This window comes from Neovison vison, chromosome X, assembly GCF_020171115.1.
Source record: "Neovison vison isolate M4711 chromosome X, ASM_NN_V1, whole genome shotgun sequence".
Taxonomy (NCBI): Eukaryota; Metazoa; Chordata; class Mammalia; order Carnivora; family Mustelidae; genus Neogale; species Neogale vison.
This window is the reverse complement of record NC_058105.1, coordinates 14,396,740-14,407,421: the sequence shown is the minus strand read 5'-3', so window position 1 is coordinate 14,407,421 and position 10,682 is coordinate 14,396,740.

Below are 10,682 nucleotides of genomic sequence, written 5' to 3'. Positions count from 1 at the left end.
CAGTTTCCCCCTACTAAATTTATGTTAGTATTATGCGGATGTGACTGTAGAATAATGAGGCTGATTTTCTTATGCGGCTTAGAAGCTAGCTTTGGAAGCGCTTCTCAGAGAAGGGTCCCCAAAATGTTTTGACCGATGTCAGCATCCTCAGAGGACGTTAGGGACTCCCAAGGTGGTGGCCTCACTTAAGATAAAAACACAAACAACGGCCGCCAGTCTTAATATTTTATGGTCATACTTTTGGTTTTCTTATGTTTTGAAAGGATTCCCTGATTATTTTATGTTAAAACTGAGGCCTGAATGAAAGTAAAGAAATGCTCTATTACAGCATTATGAAATGCATTTTTTTTTCCTCAGGGATGGGTCTATTCATGCAGTAAAGGCAAGCAGAAACACCAAACACACTAAGCTCTTTCCGGATGAACTGAGTGGGAAGTCTTCTTTCCTTCCCACTTATTTTGGGCACTTGGAGCATCCCAGAGAGGTGGTACTGCTGAATGACAATGGCTTTGGTACAGAGGTCTGGAGGACTTTTCATTACACTTTCCTAAACTGGTTTATCACTTTTGTCTGTTTCTTTCTGACTTTGCCCCATTAGATGCAGGGGTTGGCCGTGTTCAGTTTGTTTGGAGTATTGGTTCCTTAATAAGAGTGAGGTTATATTAAATGACCAATTCCAAAGCCAATGTCTAGTGCAGTGCTGTAGTGCCTCCCTTAGCCAGATCCTCCTACAGGTGACATTAGTCTAGAGTCTCAAGGATCAAATCCTCAGCAGGGCCTTCCCGGTCTTCCTGTGAAATAGGAAGGTGGTGGCAGGGGTGGTCAGAGGCAGGCAGAAGAACACCCTCTTTGATTTAAAGAAGAGTTCCTGCTCCTGTTGCCTTTCCTTAGGAAAAAAAAAATCCTTTTTGTTTTTAATCAGATCATCTGAAACCTCATTGGTGAAATGAGAAAAATGTCATTGCCAACAGTTCCCTCCGTACACATCCCAGAGTCAATACCAGGCAATTTGTGCTACAGACAAATAAATGCATTACAACATTTTGCTAGGAATTCAGTGCATAGGACTTGTTTACCGATGACTCACTAATGTCACCCAGCCAGACTTATGTGGAGGAGATCGCTACATAATTGATTGGCCAGCTGATAACATTTCTTCGGGGACTTCCCTAGTCTTCATAAAAAATATGTAGCCAGGGGTATTCACCGAGATGTGACATCTTGGTGGTGGTGATCACCCCAAACAAAAGGTGTTTCCTCAACTTCTGACCATTGACGTAGTAAATGAAGACGTCCGGTTGAGGAACATCGTGATTACAATTGATTCATCAATCGTCAGCCATCATGTTTCACTTTGCTAACAAGCTGGTACCCCACATCTGATGCCAACAGCCCTGGTCTTTCAAACAAATGACATGTTTGATAAAGAAATCTTTTCAAAATCATTATGCACTTCAGCATTTGTCTTGTCTTCCGGCCCGGCATCTGTGCATCTGTTCCATCAGGCGTCTATTCCTTGATCACGTCTGAGCCTTCCGTGGTTTTTGAGCCTGATCTGCGGGTATATCAAGGATGTGAAATGAAGCTTCTCCCATTGAATGTCCAGTCGTTGAGCACTGAAACACCACGTTTTCTTTCCCAGGCACTAGATTTAATCTTGTGAATGAGACTGCAGGGAAGCATTCTCACAATACTTTCTGATAAGACACTGTTGTGAAAGCAATTGAGTGGGGGAGGGGAGAGAAACCCTCATTTAGGAAAAACAGTAAGGACAACTTTTTTGGGTTGTCTTGGCTCTGGGGACTTGAAACTTCGTACTACGTTTGTAAGTGTTGAACGTTGCATTTCTTTAAGGTATCTCTCTGAACTGGTAAATGAAAATTCACATGGTCCAACTGGTTAAAAATGGATGCAGTCCTTTAGGGAGCCCTGTTAACTGCATAATTTGCTTTTGTATGTTTTAAACTGAGAAAGTCTTAATCTCTAGTTTGCTTGTGTCCGGACTGCATGCATCTGGCCCCACTAGATTCCCTGTAATTGCATATATTTTTTTAATTTTTTTATTTTATTTTAAAGATTTTATTTATTTATTTGACAGAGAGAGATCACAAGTAGGCAGACAGGCAGGCAGAGAGAGAGAGGAGGAAGCAGGCTCCCCGCTGAGCAGAGAGCCCCATGCGGGACTCGATCCCAGGACCCTGAGATCATGACCTGAGCCGAAGGCAGCGGCTTAACCCACTGAGCCACCCAGGCGCCCCCCTGTAATTGCATATTGACTAATTGTGTAACACAACTATTTGAACACTGAATTTAAGCCCAGATGTTTCTGTGTGGGCTTAAACTGTAATTCACTTTCCATAAGTGAATAGTGGGACTCAGAACAAGAATCCCTTCCCTGTTTAAAAAAAAAAAAAAAAAGAAAGAAAGAAAAGAAGAGAAAAGAAAAATCTAGAAACAACTTTGAATTTATCAGTCAACCAGTCTGGTTTTCTATTGGGCAAATATTTTATATCAGGAGGGGCGCCTGGGTGGCTCAGTGGGTTAAAGCCTCTGCCTTCAGCTCAGGTCATGATCCCGGGGTCCTGGGATCGAGTCCCACATTGGGCTCTCTCTGTGCTCGGCAGGGAGCCTGCTTCCCTTCCTTTCTCTCTGCCTGCCTCTCTGCCTATTTGTGATCTCTGTTTGTCAAATAAATAAAATCTTTTAAAAAAGTATTAAATCCAGAAATGAATTGGTGATTGCTAATCGCAAAATCCTGAGACACAATGAATGCTTCATCCCACGTTCTACATGTGCTCTGTTTTCATGTTTTAAGTCGAGCATCCACACATAATATAAATATGTTAACTAGAATTAAATCATTTTGAAAAGATAATTGTGCACTTGTTTTCAGTTTGCACTCATTCCTTTAAAGGTATGGTCTCCAGCCGTTTTGTTTGTTTGTTGGGGTGGGGGCGGATGGATTCAGTAGCCAGCACTGATTGAAACTTACTTCATGCGGGTGTGGTGTGCAATAAAGGAATTGTGTCTTGTGTGTTCACACATATACATTAAATTAGATGAAAAGTACGTGTTCGCAGTAGTCTTGTGTTCAAAACGGAAGTTTGTGGTAGAAACAGGAGAGTGCCTTCTTTAGCTAAAATAGGTGGTTAAAACCCATTTCTTCCGGTTGAGAAAAGTACTGCAGCTTGCTGTGAGTGGCTTGAGGGTTTATGTTTGATTTTTACACGTATTGTCTAGAATGAAAGAAGCAGAGGACCTCACCTATCCTCGGGTTGACCATTAGCCTCAAGCACCAGTCCAGCGTCCTGGGTTCTCCCCGCTTAAAGGGTTATGTTCAGGCCACAGCCTGACCACCATTCCACCATTCCAGAAACTTCTACTTTAAACTTTGAGGAATGTTCTCAGGCAAGACTTCACTGCATTCCTCCTTGATTTCGTTAGGCATTCTAAAAGTGAGAGGATAGCCGTATCTAATTCAGGCCCAAACTTCAGTCATTTCAGAAAACGTTCAATACGAATCGCGAAGTTATTGTATATATGTGAACTAGTCGATTCATTAAATTAGCTGGGTGAGCTGGCATTGTGTAGGGACAAAATGAAGTGGGGGGGGTCAGGAGATTCTACAGATAACTAGGTGCTAAAGAAACTGAGCTTTGCGCCTACTCTGTGCCTGGCTTGGCACAGTCTCCCAGTTAATGAGTCTCGAATGAATGAATGAATAACTCAAGGTTTGCTTGCATGGAATATACTATGTGACTTAATAGACGTTTTATCTTTTCCTTAGATATTTTCAAAGAATTACGGGGCTCATGGGGCCACCTGGTGGGTGTGGCTTGTGGGTCACCTGTATGAAAATTTCTTGGGGAGGCGGCTGGTTGGCTCAGCCTGTGGCTCAGCGTGGGATTCAGGATCTCAGGCTGGTGAGTTCAAGCCCCACGTTGGGTATAGAGCCTACCTAAACAACAACAAAACAACATTTCTTGAACCAAGGTTTGATAAATGAAGTCCAACTTCTCAGTGTCAGATCCTGGGGTTGGATATGCCTTTCAAACAAGTGTTCCAGATGAATCTGATCTCTATGGAAGTTTTAGAACTATTTCATAGAGAATGGCAAAAGTCAAAACTGTTGAAACTCTTCACTACCAATTTTCCTACTTGGTCAACAGTGGTCTTTCAAGATTCAGGATATCAGAGTGGCCTGCTCAGTAAGGTCCAAAATGACTTTTGTCTGAAGCAATTTTTTTTTCCCCAGTGTGGACAATTGTCTCAATTTTCTCTACTTCATTTTGCCAGCAGAGAACTGCCAGCCATCCAGAGACCCATCCATGTGGATCTGAGGACAAATTGGGATCAACAAGCAGGGGTAGATTCCTCAGCCTTTGTGTGTTTGAGTTAACATTTAACTTAAATGCACAACCCAAGTACCTTTTTGTATTTCTGATCATTTCCCATTCAGTATGCCGAAAGTCCTCCTCCGGCTTTCTGCAGCTTTCTGTGTCAATGATCATGACATATTAAAAATGGGAACATTATAAATACTGTGCTGTCTTAAGAATTCTGGCACCTCCTGAATCGGAAAATAATGCCCTTGCTTTTTCTGTAATGCGAACAATGATTCTTTTAACTATCCCATATTTGTTTTAGATAGGCATTCCAACAGCTTTATTTGGAGCAAAAAGCCAAGTCTAAAGTTAACTTAGAGCGTTTTCAGTGCCAAAGGATTGCCTTTCTGTTATATTAAGGATGATACCTGTTGGAATGTGGCAGGTAGAGATACTTCGTCATCTGCATTTTGTGAGTCATCCAATGTCTCTGTTGAGTCCTATCAATACAGTCAGTTCCCAACAAATAATGAGTTATGTTCCCAAAATTTCCTTTTGAGGTTTTAGGTTATTATTCTTATTTTAGGTTATTATTTTTAAAAATTCATTCATTCATTTATTTTTGAGGTAAACTCTACCCCCAACATGGGGTTCAAACTCGCAACCCTGAGATCAAGAGGCTCATGCCCTACTGACTGAGCCAGCCGTGAGGTTTTAAGTTATTTTATTTTATTTTTTAAAGATCTTATTTATTTATTTAAGAGAGAGCATGAACCAGGGGAAGGGCTGAGGGAGAAGGAGAAGCAGACTCCCCAGTGAGCAGGGAGCAGACTTGGTCCCAGGCCCCTGAGATCATGACCTGAGGCGAAGGGAGAGGCTTAACCTATTGAGCCACCAAGGCACCCAGATTTTGGGTTATTTTATTTATTTATTTATTTATTTATTTATTTATTGGTTTTGTTTTTATTTAAAAAGATTTAGGTTATTTTAAACTCACAACTTATTTCTCTCTAGAATCAGTGCCAGTGAGAGTCTCTGGATTACCTCGCAGAAAGTTTTTTGCTATTTCTTCTATTTTGACTTTAATTCGTAGCATAGTCAAATGATGGAACCCTAGTTACGGTGTGGTGACCCAGCTGTGGATGCCAAAGTCACACCTTGGCTCTCCTTCCCCAGCACCCCCCAGACAAAAGGGGGTGGTAATGGGAGAGGTAGGAAGAGAGAAGACCACCCCCTCTTCTTCTGCGACACCCTCTTTTGCTGTCCCCTTGGGGTTTGGGTGGGGCTGAAGAGAGTTCTGGAATTGGAGTGGGCCTGGAATTGAGTTTCTGATGTAGGAGCCAGCTTCTTTTTTGTTGTGGTGGTGCTTTTTTTTTTTTTCTCCTTCTTCTTCTTCTTTTCTTTTTTGGATCCAGCTTTTAACTGCAGATAGACAGTGGAGAAAGGGAACAAATTGGCATGTGTGTTGGAATTTGTAAGGCCGGAACTTTGTACAGCGGTATCCTCCCTGTTTTCAGAGCTCCCCCTCGCCCTCCTTCTCCCATTCTGCTTTGAAAGCTCTCAATTTATCTCCGTTTAAAGCTTTGGTTTCCAAGTCAGACACAAAGTAAACCAACTGAATCTGCCCCAAATTAGATAATAGTGTAAGAGCGAAGGAAAAGTATTTTAGCAGTAACCCATTATTTTTTCACTCCGCAGAAGCGGAGTGTACCCTTGACTTAACTTCTGCATTTTTCTTTTAGCAGTAACCAATTATTTTTCACTCCAAAAGAGAAAAACTGCATTCTCAACTTTGTGTTTATTTGTTTTGTTTTGGTTTTTTGTCCCATGTGCTTTCAAAACATGCACATTTCCTCAAAACAGAACACTAATTCATATCAAGCCTCTTCTGTCTTGAGGACAAACTACAATAATGTTTACATAAATAGTGTTGGCAGAAAAGAATTGCACAAAATCAGAAAGCCCTATTTTTGTCTGTGGCTTCTGGCTTTTTTAGCTCTTCTTCTTTCTTTTTCTTAAGTCACCATTTCCTGAGAACGTTTGGAGTGCATTATTTACTTAGATGTCAAGTTTGCTAAATCTGGCTCATCTAATAAAAGTAGCTCAAGCTGTCACATTTGTAGTTGTTGCGAGTCTTAATTTCTGGCAAATTCTGTAAATCTTCCAATTTCTGGTGCCATTTTTGGTACTCATTTCTGTGTTTCTGCAGTGTCAAATTTTCTGACTAAAGGGGCCAGAACAATATTTAGTGAAACAAATAATGAAATAAATGTAATACATTTGTAACAAGCATTTGTCACAGAACTCCAATCTGCTGTCAAAGAGAGCACAGGTGTGCCAAAAGAGGACCTAATAGCTTTGGACCTCATCTCTAAATTCCTACTTAGTAAGCGATGCAGTTGCCAGGCCACCCTTACGGGCTGCTGTACTGAAATGTTCTTATCCTTTCTTAGCCTTTGGATTCTGGAGAGGATTAAGGAGGTAGCGGATGACTAATGCATCCTCAGTAACTGGCCATCTTCCTAGTGCTGGTGCCTCCAAGTAGATTTCATTGGCAGTTTGTGAACTTCCCAGGATTTTTAAAGACTCCCCTTATTGTTCCATAAAATGCAATTTCCTTTGTCTTTTCAGTTCCCTTTCTGCTGTTTTCAGAATAGGGCTTAAAAGTAAGATAAAAGGCCTGATACTTTCCATCATAAAAAGTTGTAATGACAGGTCGCACTAATTAAAGTGTAACAATGGGAAGATTAGTCTTTCAGTTAGCTTTGTGTTGAATCTATACAGCGTGTTCAAAAGCCCTAACTCAGAACATATTGGAGCACAACATCTTTAAAATATAAACATTCACACATGGATTTTATTACACCCTGCACACTAAATAGAGGCACGGTACAGTGAAGCTTTCAGAATGCAGCAAGTAGGAGAGCTTCCCGATTTAGGGCAATGCTTTTTGTGACTGACCATTCCACTACCACAGTCAGAAAGACCGCGCGCACCGTGGTGCCCGTCCTGTTTTGTCTGATGAGGTTTACTCTGTGTTCTTTAGTGTCAGACAAGTAGAGCAAATGGGCTTTTTACTGTGTGTGTTTCCTTCCCTCTATGAAAGAGCACATCTTCAACCCTGTATTAATAAAGTAATATTTCTTTCTTGTGGCTTCAATACGGGCACAAATGCCCAACACATTATTGGAGCATCATTAATCCCAAATATGTGAGGCTATTGAAGGGCATTTGATGTGTAAATCACAGGACCACAGCGGGTCTTCGTCCGGGGTCATAGGATCACCCTTGTCTGAGAAGAGTCTAGCCATGCCACTTTTCTGGAGATACAGAAGTAAAACTAATCAAAAGAGATCTGGAAAAATCCAGCTGGAGGCGGGCTGATAGGAGAGGTCAGAGAATGAGTAGGAGAGAAAATACTCATGTTTGCGTCAGGTTTTGAAAAGAAAAAAACACCTTAAGTGTTTAGATGTTTTTAAAATGAGCGATTATGTTCTCCTTAAGGAAAAAAAGTACGTGCAGTTCTTTCTGTTTAAACTCGTAAACAACGGTCCAAATTCCTAACTTGAATACAAGTTAAATGGCTCTTCTTTTCTTTCATTTTTTTAAAAGACTTTATTTATTTATTTGACGGAGAGAGATCACAAGTAGGCAGAGAGGCAGACAGAGAAAGAGGGGGAAGCAGGCTCCTTCGTGAGCAAAGAGCCCCATGTGGGGCTCGATCCCAGGACCCTGGGATCATGACCTGAGCCGAAGGCAGAGGCTTAACCCACTGAGCCACCCAGGTGCCCCAAGCTTTTATTTTCTTTCTTTCTTTCTTTCTTCCTTCCTTTCTTTCTTTCTTTCATTCTTCCTTCCTTCCTCCCTCCCTCCCTCTTCTTTCCGTCCTTCCTCTTTTTACAAAAGTCGTCTCTACACCCATCTATCATGGAGCTTGAACTCAAAACCCCAAGATCGAGAGTCCCACGTTCCACGGACTGAGCCAGCCAGGTGCCCCTCTCTTACGTCCTTTAACACACTGTTTTCAAAGGAGGTTCCTGATAGCCACTTTGTCATCTTTAATTTCAACATACTTCTCTGAGGTGCTGTTCAAGCTCAAGTGTCTGAGCTTTAGGCAGAAATGCCAGGCAGGTTCTGCTATATTCCGGCCCCAAACATGGAATACCATGGCTGTGCTCCAAGTTGGGATCGTGACAGTTCTAACGTTCACATGTTTGTGTTCCTCAGAAACAAATTGAAGGCCCAGTAGAAGAGTCCTGTGTCAAGGGACTGTAGCTCAGTGACAAGGGGAGAGAGGACACCAGAATCAGAAGAGACAGGAGAAAAGGAAACGCCAAGTAAAAGTATGTTCATTTTGTATAATATTAAGAGGCTACTTTTCTTCCCTCTTCTGGCTCCAGAGATTGGCCAAGGAGGATTGTGTGGACCTTTCTTCCTTCCCATGTTTTGATGATCAGTCCACTCCACCGTCTTGCGTGTCTGCCTCTGTCCTTCAAGATCTAACTACTGCCTTGCCTGGACTGTGGGCTTTCCCCACTAACTGGTCCTCCCGCCTCCAGGCTCTCATCACTCTTCATTTTCTTTTTCTTTTTTGTTTTTAAGATTTTATTTATTGATTTGACACAGAGAGAGAGAGACAGCGAGAAAGCAAACACCAGCAGGGGCAGTGGGAGAGGGAGAAACAGGCCTCCCACCGAGTAGGGAGCCCCATGCGGGGCTCGATCCCAGGACCCTGGGATCGTGACCTGAGCTGAAGGCAGACGCTTAACCAACTGAGTCACCCAGGCGCCCCTCAGTCTTCATTTTCCACCCAACCGTCAGATTAATCTTCCTACCACCTAACTCCCATCCTGTCCCATCTGCGCTCAGGAGCCTTGAGTGGTGCCCCAGGGCTTATCGAATTAAGTACACATTTCATAGCTTGACCCATAAGACCCCGTCCCTTAGGCCTGACCTTTTCTTGCAGTATACCTTTCCACACATCTCATGGGTCAGTCAAGAGACTCCTTGGGAAGCCATTAGACATCATAGCCAGGAGAACATTTTTTGGGAACAGCTCAGACTTGCTTCTGGGTGACCTAACTGAGTGACCTCATGGCATCTGCTTCCCTTTCTGGGTCTCAGTTCCCTCGCCAGTGTCATGGGGTTAATGCCCACACCTGCCATCGAGGGCCGTTGTGCGGGCTAAACACATGCTACCAGCTTTTCATGGACATTGTTGGAAGCAACAGGATATTTTCCAGGATTTCTGTCAACCACTCACTGATTACTTGTGTGACAAGCACAGTTAGAGTCCGTGCTGGGGGGGAAGACAGGAGTGGCTCTGAGATGTTTCAAAGAAGCCAGAGAGATGCGCTCCTTGGCACTGTTTAACTAGTTCATGGTCAAGTAGGGGCCCTGGAGGTGGTAACAGATATTTATGCCAAGACTTAAATGGTAAAAGAACTTGAAAGTTCAGGGAAGTAACACAAGAATAGTGTCAAGTCTGAAGTCCGTGTATACGAGCGGTTGCCAGATGGACAGGATAGGTACCCGGTGGTGATTCATGGGAAAAAGGCTTCCTGGTGGGGCCAAGGATGGTCAGGGAAGGCTTCCAGGAAGAAGAGGGATTTGAGCTGGATGGGCTTTAGACAGGAAGAAAAGTGTGAGGGCCTGGAAGGGGCACACTTCAAGGGGAGCAAGTCTTGGCTTTGTTTAGGGGAACTCCGCCTCAATGAGCAACTTTTGTCATAAAAAGCCTTTGTTGGGGAGGAAACTTACTTCAGAGTGAGATGCTAATCAATCTGTTTGGTGATGTAAATTGGGTTTAAACAAACTATTCTCCCAATAGAGTTAAAGAATTTCCCTTTTTCTAAAGATGGATTAAGCTTGGATTCCCCCACCCCAAGATGAGTATGGCTTTTTGCCCTGGGATTTTCTCTTAGTAGATTTGGAACTGAGATTAGTCTGTGGCAAGAGAGGTGTGCAGGCTTGAGTTTTCCTTAGCCTTAAGTGGGAGGAGAGAAACAAGGAGCTAAGTTGGACCTGGCTTAGTGGGGCTAGCCTAGAGGCAAATGGCCCCCTTGGTGTTCTTTGTGATGAAATGTACCAGCCTTTGCGAAATGGACTATGGACTCCTGATTATCTGTCTGCCTCGTGGTATCTGGAGAGGAGTGGGAATTTCTGTGGGAGGACATAAAGAATCTCAAAGTGTACCACTTTTGGGGTGTGAAAGTGGGCCAGGGGTCCTAGCTGGCAGGAGAGGAGGAGTTTCTCCTTTTGCTGGAGTTGGATCTGGACTCCTCAGCCCGAGACTTCCTGAAGATCCCTGGTGGTGTGCATTTGGAGCTGGTGCCTGTCAGAAGGACCCCACCAGGA